At 38.7% G+C, this 20,515-nt stretch overlaps 1 protein-coding gene across 2 annotated transcripts in view; it reads left to right on the top strand.

The window, feature by feature from the left end:
• Positions 1-1,132: 1,132 nt before the first annotated feature.
• Positions 1,133-20,515, top strand: part of LOC115789936 (leucine-rich repeat and fibronectin type III domain-containing protein 1) — a 133,927-nt gene continuing 114,544 nt past the window's right edge. For both annotated transcript variants that reach the window (XM_030743529.1, XM_030743530.1), the window contains exon 1: positions 1,133-1,527. The gene's annotated coding sequence lies outside the window, so the exon portion shown is untranslated. The remainder of the gene's footprint in view (positions 1,528-20,515) is intronic.

The raw sequence follows: 20,515 nt of genomic DNA on the forward strand, positions 1-20,515 counted from the left end.
AAATATAAGAATAAAAAGCATATAAAGGGCGATTCTTTAGAGCCTGAGCACAAGCACTGAACATGCATTTTGCCTGTAAGGAGGGTGAATCTGATTTTTTTTTTTTTCTTTTTTTAAGTGCAGCAATGACCCAACACCTCCTCAATCCCCTCCCTCTGGGCTCTCTCCTCCTGTCCACTGTTGCAGTATCTTGTGCTGGACCATGAGCTACCAGCCTATCCTGGAGTATCACAAACAGCCCACAGCACCCCCTCTCTATTACAAGCCACCTGCATGGTGAAACATTTTCTTCTCATCAGCACAGAAAAAAAAAAAGAAAGCCTTCACTGTTTCGTGTATTTGCTTTAAATGGAGCCCAAATGACATCACATTGCTGCAGTGCTGCACTGTCCATGAAAGGTGTCAGTCGTTTCCTCTGATACCAAGAATTTGTCCACTGGCCACTTGGCTCTGCTCTGCTCCAGACATCATGGCGTGACCAAATGTATTCTTTTATAGCGGGCTCGTGTTACGCAGGTGGACGCCTGGATGAGGAGTAGAGGCGCATTTTGAAAGGTTGCCTGTACTCTGGGACACAGCAAAGATTTCCTGGCACATCCCGCCCGGAGGAATCGGCCGCATTGTTTTGTAGAAGGAGCGGACGGACCAAGTCGTGTATGAAAACTAATTGCTCGCATGGGTACGCATAGTATTGGAGGAGAAAGAGGAAGGAAAAAAACTGTATCAGTGCATGGGTGGGATTCCTTCATTGCGCTTCAGATAGGGGAAGTTAGGACAACAAACGTCTATAGTGAAGGTAAATAAATGTCAGTAAAATAGGCATGATAAGTGCGCCGTAGTGCTGTAATGAATAGAAACCAGGTGTTGGTGGGGAGTTTTTCGACCTTCGCTGTTTTTGATGGACTTGAAACCTGAATTTGACGCCAACCTTCAACCGTGAGGGGCTTTTTCAGGAGTGCAACCTATCGCTTCAAAAAAGAGCCCCATGCTGCAGTTCTCCATCCCGACACCATCTGTACTGCAATTCATCACAGGCGTGAGATTTATTGGAAATTTAATCCACCGTTCCTCTGCGTTACAAACCCGTATGCGGGGGACCTGCTACGACCACGTACTCACGCTTTAACTCATTTGAAGACGGCTCGGACGCAACCCTCGGACCCTCCTGAGCTTTTGGATTTAGAGATTTCAGCCTAATTATATTCTGCCTGCCTTCGAGCCTCAATCGGATCATACTGGGATTTTAGGTGGGGTTTTTATCCCGATGCAGGTAACTGGGAATGACTGTCTCTTGTTGATGACACTTAAGCAGCAGATTGTCGCTCGTTGGGTCCCTTGGATTTTTCAGCACAAACCTGACCAGCGTAACAAGAAGGTTTTACACCTGAATTTGGAATAAATGAACTCTCGTCACCATCCGAGTTTCGTTGTGAATTTATCCGGTGACACAAGTGTGTGGACAGCTAAATCATGTGCACTGGGATCAAGCATTTGGCTTCTGCTATATTAGTCCCAGCTCCACTTCTGGTAAGTCTCTCAGACTTGGTGAAAATTGTAAATTAGACTTTTGCAGCTGTGACACATACGTGGGTGCAATGTGATGAGCTACATGGTGTCCAAATCTCTGATGTGCGGCATAGATTGTGCAAACTAAATATAGAATAATAAGCCTCTAATACTATCTATCTATCTATCTATCTATCTATCTATCTATCTATCTAAGCAGCAGAACATTTACGGTATCCTGCGTACATAATATGCAAGTCTTTAAAGGCTATTCACAGTAGGCTGCTGGATAATATCGTATAATAATATAATAATGTGATATCTGTCTAGCAGAGATGTCTTCATGTTACTTGAGATATCCAGTCCTCACGTGGTTGTTAGTGCTGTTATACAGTCTGTTAGACTGAGTCTGACGGGCCCCACAACAGCTCTGTCATAGGGCTGTGTTGTGGCTCCTAACTGCAATGAAGATGCTTAAACAGTGACACAAGAGTTGAATTCCCACAGACAGAAGCGCATATGGAAATGGCCCGGGCGTGTCTGCATCAGCACCACTCAGAGACCAAGAGTTTTCATAAATTAGCAGCAGCTGCCGAAATCCTCCCATCAGAGTAAATTGCACTGATTGCTGAGAGAGTGGACCGTCTTACAATGGAGCCACAGAGCCTGAACCATGAGGAAACTTATTACTGTGATGTTAACTTGGAAGTTTAAAAGGCGTTCGGCTAGATGATACATTTTTATGAGTTAAGGGCCTCATCAGAATGTGTGCATTGTATATTATTCTACCTGTGACCTTTGTTTTGGCCAATCAGCTAATCAGGTTTAGAAATGATGAAGGGATACAGAAGCACTGATGCAGCATTCTAATGATCTCATGGGCACTGTGAGTGAATTCTGGCTATAATGGTTGCAGCTGGAATTTTTAGCCCCTCTCATCATTTTCCAGTTACTTTATGATCTCAGACTCATTAGACTCAACAGAGTGGCTATCCCAATTTTTGCACAGGGTTTGAGAGGTCAGCATTTGTCCCTGAAAGATCTATTCATCACTCAGAGGACATCAGTTACGATTTGCAGGAGAAGTAAGGGCTCATGATGCCTGCGTGGAGGTATAGAGGCTGTAAATCAGTTAGATTAAGGCGGGGTTATATTGCCAATATCTTTCAGTAAAGTCAAGTGAACATCTCTGATATAGCTCTGCTTAATCTGCACAATACCTTCCAAGATATCCCCTGGGATACATGTAGGCAGTGGACAGCTGTGTAGCTACATTAGGACAGGCAGTGAGTGTTACTGCAGCTTGCAGTGCTATTGGAAACCACTGACTGCCAACTGCATCTATGGTATACACCCTCCTTTAGCATGAATGCCTCTACATGACAGGGTACCCACCTCTTTACACTTGTCAACCACATTAAAGGGAAAAAAAATAACAGTCGTCATAAAGGAATTATACCGTATTCTGACAGATGACTAAAGGCAATAAAATACCATACTGTATTTGTCATGTAAGGCTTTGATTGTAAGAAGAGCAGAAACAGCTATCTCAAGGGCTTGACTCACTCTTATTGTTGAGGTTTCAAATTAAAGATTTAACCCTGTGTTTTTGGCTGACTGAGTGAAAAAAGCAAATTGAAATTATGTTTGGCTAAATCTGTACATCATACAAGTTTTGACATAAAGGACTTGAGAAGTCTCCTTTTCACAGAGGTTAATGAGGTTTCTTTTGAGGGTTGATACCCTTGAGCGTTATTGGATTTGTGATTTGAATAAGCAGTGCATGAAGCGGGGTTCTTATGTATTTAAATGTCTTTTTTTTACTAGCTGTGTGTGTTGCAGTAAGTGGTGATGATCATGTCCTGTCAGTGGGCTTGTCAGTGTGTTGCAGGATGTTACAGCAGAAGCTCAGAGCATTTGCTGTCATGTGTTTGCCTAATGAAATCAGACAGGATGGTCATTATCATTATCATGCATTATTGCCAACACTTCCATGTTCAGCAATGCTAATGCAGGCAGTAAACTGCTGCAGAACAAATTCATATCTCAGCAGGTAATGCCATAAAAAGAAAGTTACAATGGCATGTGGGCAGAGGTTTTTTTTTTTTTTAATTATTATTTTGCTTTCTAGGTTGCTATATGCAGGCTGAGGGGTTAGATTAATGAGGTCTCCCTGCCTTGCCATTCTGTTGCATTGTGTTACAGCAGCTGCTCATAGTGCTGGTGTCATGTGTTAGTATTATGAAATCAGGACCAGTAGAGGGTTATCAGCCACTGCAGGAATGAGAGCAAACATGAGCTATTGATCTGTATTCAGGAGTATAAAAGACTGTATAGGGCAGACATGTATTTGTTCTCTATACAAGGTATATTAAAATAGCCCTTAACAGTGACTCATGTTCTCAGCTTGACATTTTCAAAATGCACATATTTGCTGAAAAGATTTTTTTTTCCAAGATAGTCTAAAGCTATCAATCTAAGAGTTAAGATATTGGTATAAGTAGTGACTTATGGTATGATTTTTAGTCATTTCTTTCCACAGTTATGCACAGTATCATAGTGCCACATGATATTATAGATGATGCATCAAAGAACATTGTGCTGACTGAGAAATGGCAGTATCATAGCATTTTATCTAGGGAAACAAACAGCAACGAAGGTTTTTGGGACAATGTCGTGCATGTCGCAAGGGACGTAAGTGGAGTCAGGGACTTAGAAAAAAACTCCTTATTACCTTCTTACTAATATTTCGTGATGTTTGGACTCTGCATGCAGAAAAAGAACCAGTAAAGAGGAGAGAAAAATAGCAATTAAGTTGTTATTGGTCAAAAGAATGAGATAGATGTTTCACCCAAGGCAAGTCTAGTTATTTAGCACTCAAGATGCATGAAAAAGGTTTAAGAAATGGCATAATTACAACTAGCCACAAAGATCAAAGGAGTAGCCACCAAAGCACTAAAGCAATTAAACTAGAGCTGTTCTTGGATTTTATATTTGAGGGAGTAACAAAGTAACAGAAAAGCAGTGGTGCACTGAAAGGAGGAAATGCAGGTAAATAACATACAGGCCCTGAGAGGCATAGGACACTTTTGAACTTTCAACAGGAGCAAAATGCAAGAAACAAAACAAAGATTAGACTCAGTGGCTACTGCAGTAAGATGTTTAACAGAGGTTTTTGGTCATTATGTTAGATGTGTAATGTATATTCTGTACATATTACTTCTTATTCATCAGCACACAGTGAATTATTTTGCAGCGTGGTGAGGATGCACAACAGGTTTTTGTGCAGCAGTCTGATGTTGCTTCACTCAGAGTGTCCTGAGTCTTGAGTTTGTGTGCATGCTTGAGACGAAATAGTCTAAAACAAAATAAAGAAACAAGGTTTAAAGACTGCCTCTGTGAAGGTGAGTGTGACTTAAGTAACTTAGACGTTTGACCTGTCCAAAGTGTACCTTGTGGCTCTGCTGGTGCATGCTGGGAAATGCTACTGTCTCTTATTTGCTAAGTGAATTTTTCCTTTGCTTGTTTCACTAGAAATACATCACAATCAAAAAGTTAATAGATTAAGATGAAACAAAGTCCTTTAAAAGCAGAGCAGCAGAAAACAGGCTGAGGTGTTTCAAAAGCACAATTTATAAGTGCAGAAGTCAGAGTAGATAGACTTTTCAGGTTTTGAACTTGGTCATTTTTCATGCCTCTTAAGAGCATTTGTATTCTGACTCGGTAACCTTTGGAAGTCCTGATTGCTGCAAGACTCATTTTACCCTGAAGGCTTTTAGCTTCTCACATCTGGGCAGTAAGCCTCAATAAGGAGAGCTGTCATTTATTGTCAAGGAGTGTGAATCTGTGTCTGCAGTGTGCTTGTTAACATTGCTGGTGTTTGTTTCAGACAAATAAGTGATGAAACAGGTGAGCAGAAGGAGACCTGGTTGTTAAAGACTGACCTGCTTCGTGCTACATAATGCGAGTAACGTAAAATGAAGTAACAGGGTGTAAGCTGACGATACAGTGGGTGATGGTATAAAGGGAAGCAGTAGAAAGTCATTTTGAGGAAGCCCAGCTTTCTAGCAGAGGCATACAGATTCATAAAATATTTCATATGGTGGTGAGAGAGCTAATTCTTTCAGGAGTATTGTGCAGAATATGGTCAAGCCACTCCCAGTGGTATGCAGTAGTTATAATCCAAGCATAGCATATTCCCCCTGTCTAGAGCAGCCAAATTTCTGACACAAATATTCAATTGGGAAATGCATGCAACCTGCTGTAGACCGCATGGCATCTAAACTGAAGAAGCACATCGCTACATAGTACCAGCCAGTTCCCCCATGCTTTTGATGACTCAGAATATTATTGGTGACATCTGTCTCCCTCAAGAAACAGTGTTGTGCAGTTGTGCTGCCACATGTGGCAGCCTTAAACTGTTGCTCTCAACACTGTGTGTCAGAGCCTTTCAACGGTCATTTAAATAAAGAAACGTGATATCATTATGTAAACCAGGAAAAAAGCACCACTGTGGTGTAATAGCAAGCATCCACCTTCTAGTATTCTGCTGTTTACCTGAAGGTGACATTGATTTAGATAATGCTTTCAGAAGCTGCATCTGGTTGTACTGATCAATATCTTCTACTAGAACAGCATTTCACTTTGGTTCTCTCGAGCAAGCCAATTAAGGGAGCTACATGCTCTCATACAGAATTTGAAATGTGCACAAACACTATCATGCCCACAGTGCCATTAAATAATGCATAAGGACAATATATTATTGTGTAGTGCCTACTACCACAGGTCTTGCTAGTCCTGTTAAGGCTTTCTCCTCTGAACTAAGAAGCGCTGGCCAAAATTTAGTGCCTTTAATGCACTATTCAGTCTTGACTGAGGCATTAGGAAAAAGATGAATTACTTCTAGTGAATATGCCACTGTGATGAGAGATCATTCGCTCCTCACTTATTGATTTGTTTGTCAGAAAGTCATATGGTGTGCTCTTCATCAGACTGCACCAGCCTCACTGGAGATGTGTGGTTCTGCTGCCTATTAAAGGCTGGAACGCTACAGAAGCATTAACTGTTCTAGTGAAGTGATCGGTTAAAAGAGCCTCGACCGTCACGTCCTGTTTTCTCAGTTTGGTGGAATATCTGGCTTTAATAGAGACGCATTCATAATCCGGCACCCCAGTGCAACAAAACAAGGATTTTGTGAAAGATATCTTGTCACTGACCATATTTCCATCTAGTTGTCTTTTCAAAGTATCTTTGTATGCTGTTCCAGGACAGACGTGGGTACCGAATAAGGTTCACTTTGTGCTGTTTGATGATGTGCAAAATAAGAAAATGCAGCTGTTTCTTTTTTTTTTTTTCTTTTTGCTTTTTTAATACTTAATCAAAGTGCGTTCTGAGCTGACTTTTAAGAGATTTACAGTCACACTTCTTGATTTTGCGCTTTAATAGCTGACAAACAAAAGCAGAAAAATCCAGCTCACCTTGACTAAATCTCTTCTTAGACTTGATGTCTGTAAGCAGAATTTCACAGGAATCCTGCTGCAGATAACTAGATGAGATCATAACAAAAAAAAAAGGCACTGCTTAAATGAGATGAAAAATGTTTTACCTCAAAGAACCAGCAGCAGCAGAACATGCGCACATTTGGCCTGAATCCATGAAATAAGTTTTACCCAGCTGCAATCTTTGGTGAATGTGTTATTTAATATTTATCTAATATGCACACATGATTCACAAACTGATGATTTACTGCCTTGGGCTTTTTTTGTGAAACAATAACAGTGTAGCAGCTATCTCAAGGTGTGGTGCACTATATTTGTGTAAAACTGCAGCTTATTGCAGTTTAAATCTTTGAGACCCTTGAAAGCTTTATAACGCTAAAATACAGAGAGCATTCCCAGCAGAATAGATGGAAGGCACAGTGAGGCAGAATTACGGTGCACATAATTATTGATCATTGTTTTCAAGAGTAATGGGTGTAGAATACATCCCTTATGTTGGTTGTAGATTAAATATTTATAATACCTGTTTGGTTTTTTTTCAAAATTTTTATGTGCATTTAAGAAAGAACGGCCAGGATTGCATAAAAGAAAGATTTATTATAAGCTACTTTATAAAGTGTGTGTGCAGTGTCGTCTATTTATTTGGCCTTACATTCTCTTCAAGTAAGCAGTACAGCACTTTGATCAGCACATTATTACACATACATGAGCAGAAGGACAGTTAAGTAGGGAGGATTTCTTGCTGACAGAGCTGAGGAGATCTATTCCTCAAACCAACGCTAGTGGATGTTTCCATCCTTCTTTTCAAATTGGTCACTGAATTCACCTATTAATTACAAGAACATTTGCTGCTGTGCTGGCTCCAAAAGTGAATTCTTTTCAGCAACTTAATTTTGGTAATCCTCATGTGCTTGTTGCTTGTAACTGATTTTCGTACCTCTGGAAGGCACCCAGTCTTTCCCATGAGACCAACTGACTGTTTAGTGGGCCATTTAAAGCCTGTAGCGCATTAAATCTTCACGTGTTGCATGCATTCATGTGTTGCATGTACTGAATGCGTGATCTGCGTGTAGCACAGATTAGCATATTGTAGTTTATGTGATATAGCTCTAGGTTTTTTTTTTCTCTTGCTGGGTGAATAAGCACCAATTCTCAGTCTTTTCTATGGTTATAGCTATCTGCTTTTATCTGTCAGGAGTAGTTGTTAGGTATGCCTAACAAGCTAAAACTAAAGCAGTCCAATAGCAGTCCTCCAATAAGTCCTGTGTAGGCTAAATAATACAAACAACTTCCTGTATGACAAATTAGAAACACCAAATTGAAACTGATGCTACAACTCATATAACAAAAAAATAAAAATAACATCCATCCTTCCATGCATGGATGCGATGGATGGAAGGAATATCAGCTGACCCTAACCCCATTTCATAATGACAAGAAAATTCATGCTTTGTTGTCATTGTATCAAACTGTGAGTTTAGCATCCCACTAGTACAATTTTAAACTTTACAAACAGTATGCAAAATAGTCTTTCTGAAAAGCCCTTTTTCCCAGTTGTTTTCCAAGATATTTCTGAAGCGGTTGCAGCATCATTCACAATTCATATTTGTTTTATGCCGCTGAGAACAGATCCTCTACCTCCTTTTCCTTTGATCATTTCGTTTTCAGAAAGGGCCTCAACACTGCACTCAAAAATCAAGCATTTAATAGTATGCATTCTTGTTCTTGTGAGTTTATCTCATTCTGCCACATTTTCAAGTATAATTTGGGACTCTTTTGACCATTTATTTATTTGGTCCTCATATTTTAGCTTGAATTTAAAACATATGATGATTGTATGAACCTTAATAATTCCTCTAGATTCCCCAAAATGTGTGTATGAAAGTATGTGCCTGTTGTCTGCATACCTTTCCATCTATCCATGGTGTCTGTCACTCTGGTGTGTTAGCCTATTTAATTTATTTGTACATATCGGCAGGGCCAACTTTGGCCAATGATTCTTGAGACTATATCTATAATATTGGCAAATTTAGCTCCATTCTACAGCGTTCTATGATTAAAACAAAGTCATTTCACCATTTTCCAGACAATGATAAGTAACCTTTCAGAAAATAAAAAATCGAAAACAAAGAAACAAAAAAGGATTTCTGTCAAAACCTTTTTGAGGACATTTCTGTCCTTGAGTGGGGCACTGAGAGTAACCAACCCCCCAAAAATCTTTATTTCTTTTGGAACAGAGCCTCATGTTAAGTGGCTCAAGTGTACACTTGCTTTGAGTAGTTACTGCCAAACACGATGCAGCTTCAGCCAAATATAGCCTATAACAGCCTATAGCAGCACAATCTCTGTGTTTAAGGGTTGTGGAAGGTCGGCTTATTATAGGTGTCAGGGGTTAAAGTGGAATTTATGCCAGGAGGATCTTTGGTGAAAGGCCAATAAGCAACAGTGACAAGCAAAATATTAGCACGGGGAAAGGCCTACACTTGAATGGAGACTGTTTACAGTACTTTAAAGAGTAGGTTTATGGCTGGCAACCATCTGAATGTGACAGTTAGAACGGTGGAGTCCAAACTTTTAACTAGCTACACTTAAAGGGAGTTAATTTAAATTCAATGTTATTTTAAATATAGACATTAATGATATTGTTTCTAGGAAATGATCAAACTGGCTATTTTTAAATGTTTTCATATTCTGAGCACTTGATCCTCGCATTTTAACTTGAATTTGAGACTGCCATGTAGCTCAATATAATATTTTGCTAGCTTGTTTTAAGTAGGCCTACACCTTGTTTAAAAAAAATAGCAGAAATTAACATGTATGTTTATTTAGGAAGAATGTCTGACCTTTTCATATTGAGTTATGAAGCAAAATGAGGTCTCTGTGTCAGTGTCTGGCCTATTTCTCTCCCTGCCTTACCATCCATTTATCAATATCTTTGGAGGAGGAGGATGAGCTAAACGATCTGATCACCCTGTCCTATCAGCAATAATAATACCATCTCTCTCACACCAGTGAGAGAGAAATGCACGCATGCACACACACACTGAGAAATATTTTCCCACTTCCATCATGTAGAGAAAGAAGGTAGGCTATATCAGCAGGAGAACCTTGTTCACATTCAGTGACTGATTTAGCTTTAATTATATTGTAATTAGTGACCATATGTGGAGGGATATTAGCTGAACAGCTAACAAGTCAAAACAGTTGCTGTGTTGTTTTTTTTAAAAACCTGTTTTCCTCTGGCCTATAGTTCCAGGAACTTGTTCAGTGTGATTTTATATGGGTACTGGCCCCACTCTTCACTGTGCCCACACATAGTGCAGTCTTCCACCAAGAAAGTCACATGCCCACTGAAGGAAAAAAAAGTTTAGGAGAGGAGAGAAAGTACTGCCTCTGCAACTATACATTCATTTCAAAGACTGCAGTGTTGCAAGCATGAAATTGCACTTGTGTGCAAGTTCCCATACATGTACTTGTTTTAAGTGTTGGTTATTTGTGGAGATACTGACATAGTGAGGCTGATTACAATGAATAAAGCTACAAATAATAACAATGTGGTAATGAAGAAACAAGCTAAAAATCTTGATTGGCACATTAATTCAATTCAGTTTTAATTATATAGCACCAAATCACAGCAACAGTTGCTTCAATGTGCTTTATATTGTGAGGTACAGACCCCACAATAATACAAAGAAAACCCCAACAATCAGATGAGTCTTAAAAATAGAGTGTCTGTCTCCCAAATCCAAGCTGGGAGTTGGTTCCACAGAAGAGGGGCCTGAAATCTGATGGCCCTGTCTCCCATACTACTTTTAAATACCTTAGAAACCACAAGTAAGCCTGCAGTCTGACAGTGAAGTACTCTATTGGGGTGATATGGCACTAGATGGGGCCTGATTATTCAACACTTTGTATGTGCGGAGAAGGATTTTAAATGTGATTCTGGATTTAACAGGCAGACAATGAAGAGAAGCCAATATGGCAGAAATATGCTCTCTCTATCTAGTCCCTGTCAGTACTCATGCTGCAGCATTTTGAATCAACTAAAGGCTTTTCTAGGAGTTTTTAGGACAACCTGATAGAAATGAATCACAATAGTCCAACCTAGAAGTACTAAATGTATGAACTAGTTTTTCAGCATCACACTGAGACAGGATGTTTCTAATTTTAGGGGGATTGCACAAATGCAAGAATGCAGTCCTCTCACCATGACAATGGCAATCACTCTCACCATTGGTGATCCCCAAAAACACTACAACAGCCCGCTCAAATAACCTCCGGATATAATAACTTTTATCATTAACCTTTGCTCACCTTTTTTTTTCTTCAAAAATGCTCTTAACAGCAAATCTAGCAATTTTTTGGGCAAATTCAATTCAATTCAGTTTTATTTATATAGCACCAAATCACAACAACAGTCACCTGAAGGTGCTTTATTGTAAGGTAAAGACAGTACAGTAATACAGAGAAAACCCCAACAAGAAGTCAAACCCCTATGAGCAAGCACTTGATAACTGTGAGAAGGAAAAACTACCTTTTAACAGGAAGAAACCTCCAGCAGAACCAGGGTCAGTGAGGGTCCGCCATCTGCCTCTGCCGACTTGGGGTAAGGGGAGGGAGGTGGGACAAAAGCAGTTGTCAGAATGGGTAACAATGAAACTTAACTAATAGTAAACAGCTAGTCAAAGGAAAAGTTAAAAATGGTGACAGACAAGATTCAAACTACAGTCTTTTAGCCAAAACTATGGTGTATGTGCGCCAGCTCATCCCACCTACCTCCTACTGGGAACTTAAAGTGGAAACAGTTGTAAATGTTGCTTCAGAAACACTCAGGTTGTTTCATACTTTAGGGACAAATAACATTGATTTGATGGTTTAGTTGGAGGGCTTGTTGGTCTACGCTTTTCAGTGAGTGGCAAGCAGCAAGGAGTGTTTGCACATATGCAGTATTCTTCCTAGGATTGTTACTAAGATGGAGACAGTACATTGTGTGACAGAAAAAAAGTTAGATGTATAGTAATTTTGTGGTTGGAAAATCAGGATTAATGGCTTTAATTAAAACTTCCAGAGTCCATAAAGTAGTTTTTAGACCAGCTCTCTTTAATATAAAGGCAGTCATCTGTATTGGAGTAAGTGAAGTGAGACTGTTGTGGCCTATATAACCTGAAATTTGTAATGAGTTGAATCTTGTTAATCCAGCACATCACCTTACTTTGTGTTGGACACTTCCGGCCAGCTGGGATGGTCAGGGTCTTTATCTGACCAGATGATGTTGTCATAATTATGAATACTGTGAAGTGCTCACAGGATTTTCTTTCACTAAATATGTGCAGGGACTGACTTTGGCAATGGTAATATTCCACTCAAATACTGCTTTCTTAAAATATTAATATCTCTGGAGTCATAGTAAGTCACAGCACTGCCAGTTGATAGTGTTTGATAGTGGGTTTTTTTTTCATGCTTACATAATACATATCAGCTGAAGGAGGTGGCCATTTGCATGCCATTTTCGCAATTCAGAGTTTTGTGACACAGGGAATTATTTGTAAGGGCCTCCACTCAGGGCAGGTGGGTGACACTGACTTACATGAGATGTGAAGTGGAAAAACAACAACTACACCAACTCCAATTTCACTGCGAAAAACAGCAGTTGAATCACAGTCTCAACCCTCAGCCTGTCTGTCTGTCAAGATGCATTGAGACACGCCAACCAAACCTGTGTCGGAGAAAACAGTGCCCAGTAGAAGGTCAGCTGTATATCATGTTCATGTGAGTGGCACTGAGACGTGAAACACGATGAAAGCTTTATGGTTTGATAACATCAATATACTATGTTGCAAAAATACTAAACAAACCAGCCCAGTAATGGAAAGTGATAATGTTCAGGAGTGATTATCTTCCAGCTGGCAATAGCTGTGTGCTTTAGGTCTTTCGGAGCCATCCATGCTTGCAGTTATTGATGATGCCCTTAGACGGGCTTCAGCAAGATCAGTTGATTAGATTGGTTTGACAAACTACTTTATCCGTTGTGGGACTTGATAGATGATGACTGGATGTAGTCTTTGTTAGCTGGGTGTCTATTGACTAAAAGGACTCCATTTATGGTGGCCAAGATCAGTGCTGTAGGACATTTATAAAGTGTGTCACCCTTTTTCTGGATGTTTGAATGGATGAATGGTTAAAACTGCCATCCTAGCTTCCACATTTAAATACTATAAATACTATACTATAATAAATAGTAAATATTAAATAAATACTATACTAGAAATGTCCTATATATACTTGAGTCTTTATGAACATCATAAAGCCTCGGGTTTCCATTTTGCATGAATGCATGCTTCAAAGTTTACAAACGCTTATTCTCCAGAGTGAGTGGTTTTGCTTAAGAGACTTAAGTGGCAGTAAAAACTTTATTTAATAACCTATGTTGTCATTTCTTTACTCTTTACACTTTGTCTCATAGTGACAGATGACATCATCTAAGGATGTAGAGTTTTTTTTTTTTTAGTCGAAAAGGTGAAACATCAAAAATCAAAAAAAAATTTCTTCTACTCATAAGATTTAGATATTTATTGTCCTTCAAGAGAAATTGTATTTTCCAGCAGGACAACAAAAAAGAAAAAAAACATAAAAGCATGAAAAATAAAGAAAACACAAAATAACTTATCGATTTCTAGAAGTCTACAGTGATGAGTCTTTAGTTGAAAGTACTTAGCTTAACATTCTGACATTCTGTAAAGACAAACAGTTTTTGACTTTGTTAGAGAATTTGCATATAATTGTTTAGGCGATCATTATATCCCTCGCCTATGTTGTAAACAGTCACACCTTATAAAATGCGTATCCAAAAGTCACACTCGGATTTAAGAGTTGCATCTAGTCAGCTAGTGTTTCAGTTGATCAACTTCGTTAATCGTTTTGTTCTAAATGAAGTTACTAACACAAATGAAGCAAATCTTTCTAATGCAGAGTTGCATATTTGTTGCCGGAAAATTTTTACTTATTATTTAAAGACTAACGTTTTAAAAATATATAGCATATAATTTATATGGTGAAGCTATAAAAATATCTACTGTTAAACTGTGAAACTTTGCAAATAGGTTTAAAATCTCTGTTTTTATACCAAATCTCTATCATTGCATTGGCTCAAGTCCTTATTCCATATTATATATGATTCTTATTGTAGTCTTAATCATCACAGATATAACCTAAAATAGCACTGCAACACTTAATATCTGTCTCTCTAGTTTTCATAACTTCACAGAGATCATTAATCTTGATAAAAGCATTGTCTCAACCAGGTAATATTGGTATATCTAATTATTAAACATCCTGGGCAAATTTGTGAAGGTTTTTGTGGTTAAGCTAAAAAAGGAACGTCAGCAACAATTATCGGCTCAGCTTGGCTTCTGTCACCTTCCATTCCTCAGATAAATTATCCGTATATGACACAAATACAGTACCTCTTCTAATTGCTGACATGCTGCATATTAATATGACAAATGTGGAAATCGAAAATGCCCTTTCCTCTTGTTTTATACTTTGTTTGTTTGGCTGGATGATTGGGTGCTGCTTTGTGCTTAGTGCATGTCTCAGAGGAAATAAAGCTCCATTTCAGGAAAAGGAGATAACGTCTGAGAAATCCTCAAACTGAAGGAGCGCATGGCATTCGCTCAGTAATAGCAGATGGATACCCCTTTGATCCACGGTTAAGGAGGAAAAGTCGATTGAGTGACGGTGATAAGACTTTCAGCAGTTAAGCACTTCTATTGTATCTTAACTTGACTGTATTTAGGCTACACAGGCATTTTTCCTGACGCTATTGTTTAAATAGGGGATCAAAACAGGATTACATCATAAAGTAAATATATACTCATTGTACACTTTTTATTTGAAGTTTCTTGTGTCCCTTTTCCCTTTAGAAATGCCTCAATTCTTTGTGGTGTAGATTCAGCAAGGTGCTGAAAAAGCACTTCTCAAAGACGATATTGAAACTGAGTCTGTGATAATGTGAGCTTTGTGACAGGAATGCTAGTACCCATTAGAAAATATTTCCTTCAGATGTCTTAATCTGTGAGATACCATTCACTTCGAAATACTAAATAGGAAAACTGTTACCTTAATATTTCTGGTATCAATAACAGAACAATGTTAGAGCTTATCATTACCCTGGTCTTATATAATGTAGCTCTGTAGCTGTTTAATACAGGGCTTTGGTACCATCCTAGCATTGCATTAAGGGGCCCAAAGTGTAGATGTGAATGTAGTATATACCAGATTCTGAACTTACCATCTGAATATTGAATCACATTTCTTTTTTTCTTCTTTTTTTTTTTCACAGTCCAATTTTGTTTTGCTTCTATTCTACCTTCTGTAGTCTTGCTTAGTGTTTAGGTGACAGTTATGGTACCCAGTGTAGTGTTCTGCGGCTGAAGACCATCTGCTCGAAGGTTTGATGTACTGTGCGATCACAGAGGCTCCTCTGGATACGTTGGCTGAATTTTTGAGTTACTGTTGTCTTTCTATCTGCTCCAACCAGTCTGGTCATTCTTTGGCTCATTGTGTATTCTTTTCTCTTTCATACACCATTCCATCGTCACCTTGTGACGGTTGTGTGTGAAAATCCCAGCTGAGCAGCGGCTTCTGAAATAGGAAAACCAGTTTTTGCACAGCCAGTGTCACGTAAATCTTTTTTCTCTTCTATTCTAATGCTGGTCATGTGGTTGGCTATACGTGTTAATGAGCATATACTGAGTAAATGTTTGTTTGTTTTCATTGTCTGTATGTCTAAAAACATAATGCGTCACATTAACGAGAAGATTTTAGAGGAGCATGTCTTCATCTGGAATACTGAGTGCATGACAAACTTTAAGGGTCAATTTCAATCATGAAATTATAGAATTCCTCATGAATATCTTTACTGCTGTGAAAGTCTTTGAATTCTTGACATGTCAGTAGTTTTGAGATTAGACAGCTGAGCTAGTGAGACGCTTGGCAGCTGGCTGTCACTTGTGCAGCTCTGTTGGAACTGACTTTATCATATTAGACAGTGAAATCCACTGCATTTTATGGCCTTCAGTGCTTTTCCATGTAATCATAACAAATAACCACTAAAATAACCACCAGTGCTCCCGTCATTCAGTTTAAAATCATACATTGAAGAAATTGCAGAGGTTAAAATGCTGACATTCACATAATTCACTGGCATTGATGACGTGGCCAAATAAAGATATTTTTTTAGTCTACTTGAAAAACTACAGAAGTCATATTGGAATAATGTGAAAAGTTATAGCTTTGAGTAGATTTTCCTTCCTGAAACTCCCCCAATCACAATCCTGTTGACAATGCCATTTGCTTTTCTCACTCGTGTGGCTTTGTGGCTCATCTTTTTTAGTTTCCCTTCCTTTGTAGGCTTGTTGATAAGACACATTGGTTTTATTTGTTGTGTTGCCATGGCTGCAAACATCCCTCAAACCTATTAGGTGTTTGTGGTATGCTGGTGGCTCAGCTGTAATCATCATATACTGTGTTGGAATCCAGCAACGACACTTTGAAACATATATCACACTTTTCTTACTGTCCATTCTTTTCCACTATATTTTAGGCGGAAAAATGTTGGAAAGTAAAACTGACAAAATGTGGATAAAAATACACTGATACATTGTAGCAGTTGCTGTACTGCCTTTCAAAGCAGGTAACGTGTTGGCAAACAGTGACGCTTTAAATCAGCCGTCCTTTTCAATTAAATATACAATAAAGAGACTTGAAGGTATAAGAAAAGCAGATGCACCCTCGTGTTTGACTTGAGGGGTAGTGTTTCTCTCAGCGTGGTTCTCGTCTAATCGGTGGCCTAACATATGGCTGATGAGCCTACAGCACATTCTGGTCCAAGCACACTTAATAAGTTCCAAATGATTTGGCTCTAGGTGAAATACCACGTAGTGAGGCCTGTTACATTGTAGATCACTTTCACTTGATACAGAGTTGCTGTAGTAATCACAGTCACTCCTACAGCCTCAGCCTATGATGTTTCTACTTTTCAGAATGCTGTACAGTGTATAAAGTGCAAAAAAAAAAAATAGACATAAAATATTTTATTGTACTTTACCAAAGAGACATGTAACACTTGTTTCATTGAGGTAACTTGATATTTTTGAAAAATCTAAGGACCGTGACTAAATTTTGGTTAATGCTAATCTAGGGCTGAGCAGTACTGCTAAATCAGCAGTTGGATTGCTTCAACAGATAGACAAACCAAAAGTTACGTGCAGGTGCTATAAACAAACATGCATGAGTGGTTGTCAGGTTAAACAGCACCTCTGTAGGCTTGCATAAACTTTTTCAAGGTACTTGACGGTAGGGATGGGAACTCAAAGTAATACAAAGCTATCATGATACATCACTTGATCTGTGTGGGTAAAGTAGTAAAAATAACCCTGAAAAGGCAAATCACTGCACTGTGGTTTCTATATGTGTGTATTATTATTATTATTATTATTAGATTTTATTTGGGTGCCTGTCTGCCATATTCTCCTTGCATTCATTTTTATCAGCAGCACCAGTAGCAGTAGTGACTCTTCTAAGCCAAACTGGTAATAAAAATATTTTATCAATATTTGGTGCCAGTGTATCGATGATGTGTCTCAAGAGGAAATGATATGATCAGTTGCTGCATGGATATTCTGTCCCACCCATACTTGACAGGTAGGTTGTTATAAGCATCTTCAACAGCTTGTGAAAGTTGTCTGGATTTAGTGTGTCTCGTTTCTTACTCCATGTTGTTGATATCAGGGCTGCACAAGGCCCACGCCATCTGCTGCCAGACCCCTTGTTCATCTTGTTGCTGAGTATGATTTTGGGTCTCTATCTGTGGTTGCTATCATGCTGCAGTATGAATTTGAGCCTGATCAGATGGTGTTGTGTGATGGATATGAATCTAAACGGCCAAAGTGGCTGAAATGTCTTTGTAATGTAGTGTAATGTGATTTTGTTGATGAAAAATCTGCTACATGTTTATCTTGTCATTCTCAGAAGGGAGGTGTGTGCAAAGCCAGTAAACTAAAAGAACCCAAAAGGAATGCAGATTTCATAACATTCAGGCCTCATTCAAAGCCGCAAAAAGTAAGGAAATAGACGAAAGCTTTCAATTTCACGTTTGAAATTATTTTTCAGTTTTGAGTCGTACATAATTTAACTCAGTTCAGACATTATTACCATCATTTGCTTTCAGATGTAAAGTGAATCTGCTTACATAATGCATATAATGTATGCACTGTTCTGATACACAGCAGAGAAAGGTAATGCTGATTTTTTTCGCTCTTTGGTATTTTGCATATTATTTACATCTAATTTGGCTGGCATCACCCTAATTTTTATACATATTCTATATATTCATACAAAGTATGATTTAGTTTGAGTCTTTAAAAAGCACCCCGTGCGCAGCTGCTTTCACCACTTTCCTACTGCCCCCGACATTATAATGCAAACACAGATGAAGTTCATTATGGTTCCAATAGAAAGGTCTGCCTGACTATTATTCAAATACATGATTATCTTCACTGTATTGTTTTGTCTTTGTTAGTAATTCTGTCAGTTGTGTTGGATTCGATTACTGTAGAATTTTACATAGACAATTATGTTTACTTTGCGCAACAGTGATCCTCGAAGGTGCTCCAATAGTCTTTCATAAATTAGTTTTTAGGTAATATGCTAATAACCAAAATGAAATTATAAAGTTGTCAGTATGGCAGGTGATGAAGCACCTCAGCGAGCATTTTTCAAAGATGGGAAAATCAATGTAGATGTGCCAGAAAAAGAAGCTCAAGCAGGATTTAGAATATAAACCTGCTGTTACAGTGGCATTTGCTATTTTGAAGTTTAGATGCAGTTTAGATGCTAATGTATTTCAGCTGATGAGGGGAATTTGGATCAACTATCTATTTTATTAGGCATATAAACACAACATATGTAAATGTTGAAAATTCTAGAAACATGTTTTCCTCTTTAAAGTGAACTGCTATTTTAAGTAATATATTTACAGTGACCTACAAATGTAGCAAATTTTAATCTTCACAAACTCAAAATCCCTTTAATATGATTTGCACAGCGTTCCCATTTTCTGGTTTGAGTGAGCAACATAACTAAACAGCACAATGAAAGAGAGTTTTTGACTTTGAAGTAACTAAATTAAAATGACAAAAGCACTTGGGAAGGCCATATTAAGATGAATAACAATTAACAGTATGAGTCAGCTTTTAAATCTTTGTGGACAGAAGCCAGCTCTGAATTAGAAGACATAAAAGAAATCAGGGAAATATCAAGATATCGCTACAACACAGTTTAAGCATACTAAGCCAAACCAGAAGCAGAGGATTATGATTGACAAAGGCCCTATGTGAGACTACCTTGTAAGAATAATAAAGATATAAGAGAGCAGTGTCGCTCTTCTAGAGAGCAATCCGTGCACTTCATACAATATCTTCCTGCATTTTTTTTAATACTAGGTAATTACACAGCTTCCATGTGTTACAATACCAGATTGCCAAATTCATGGTGCTAGGTTCTCGTCCCTGGCTGTGTTCCAGGAGACGGAGGTTGTCTGAATAATTAGCTCAGTTTGAGCTTACTCGTTAAGAAGCTTAGGAGTGCTATGAGCTAAAGTATAAGCCGGCTTAGTGAGGTAAGTCTTGTACACTAACTATTGACCACATGTTGTCATGGTGCACAGATATATATATTTTCAGAATCTTTAATAGGTGGTTTGCTGCGGCCTGATCACCTATTGGATTAAGGTACTTTCTGAATCTGAAATCCTACAGAGGTACAAGGTTCCAATAAAAAGCCTGTGGCACACAAAGGGCTGAGCTGTCACCCACCACTCCTGGAATGATTCCAGCTTCCACCTTGTGTAAGAGCCTGAAATGATTTTCGTACTGTAGGTGTAGTGGTTTGGATTGACACTGTGTCAGCCCGCCATGCTCACTGGCAGACATCACTACATGAAGCCTCTATGATAGCGTTCCCTTTTGTTTTGGACTGTACTGCTTATGAGAAAGTAATAATCTAGTGGCCCTGTGTCAACTTGTCTAAGCTGTGATGGCAATGTCAGTAGGATAAGAAATGTATAATAGTCTTGTAGTCCCTCTTGCCTTTTAAAGACGTCCAGATTTTCCAAGCCATTACCTTTGAGAGATGAGCTCCAGTAAAGAGTGAAATATCCTGTTTGAGTGGTGTGTTCCACACCAACATTGGCTCACACAGAGGGGGACCTTGTTTTTGTCAGTAAATCAACATGGCCTGTGAGTCTTGTGGCTGCACACAAGGGAGAATCATTGGCAGGTCCCATCCTTCAGGTTTTCCTTTGTCCTCTGCATAGAAGACTGTTTCCAATAGTTACCAGGACTATCACAGACCCGCAAGCTGCTGCAGCAGAGGCTTAGTTACTGTCCATAAAAACCACCTTCTGCAACAGCCACATTTTGAATTTCTAATGTGATTGCAGATCTAATTTG

The sequence above is a fragment of the Archocentrus centrarchus genome, chromosome 13, assembly GCF_007364275.1.
Source record: "Archocentrus centrarchus isolate MPI-CPG fArcCen1 chromosome 13, fArcCen1, whole genome shotgun sequence".
Classification (NCBI taxonomy): domain Eukaryota; kingdom Metazoa; phylum Chordata; class Actinopteri; order Cichliformes; family Cichlidae; genus Archocentrus; species Archocentrus centrarchus.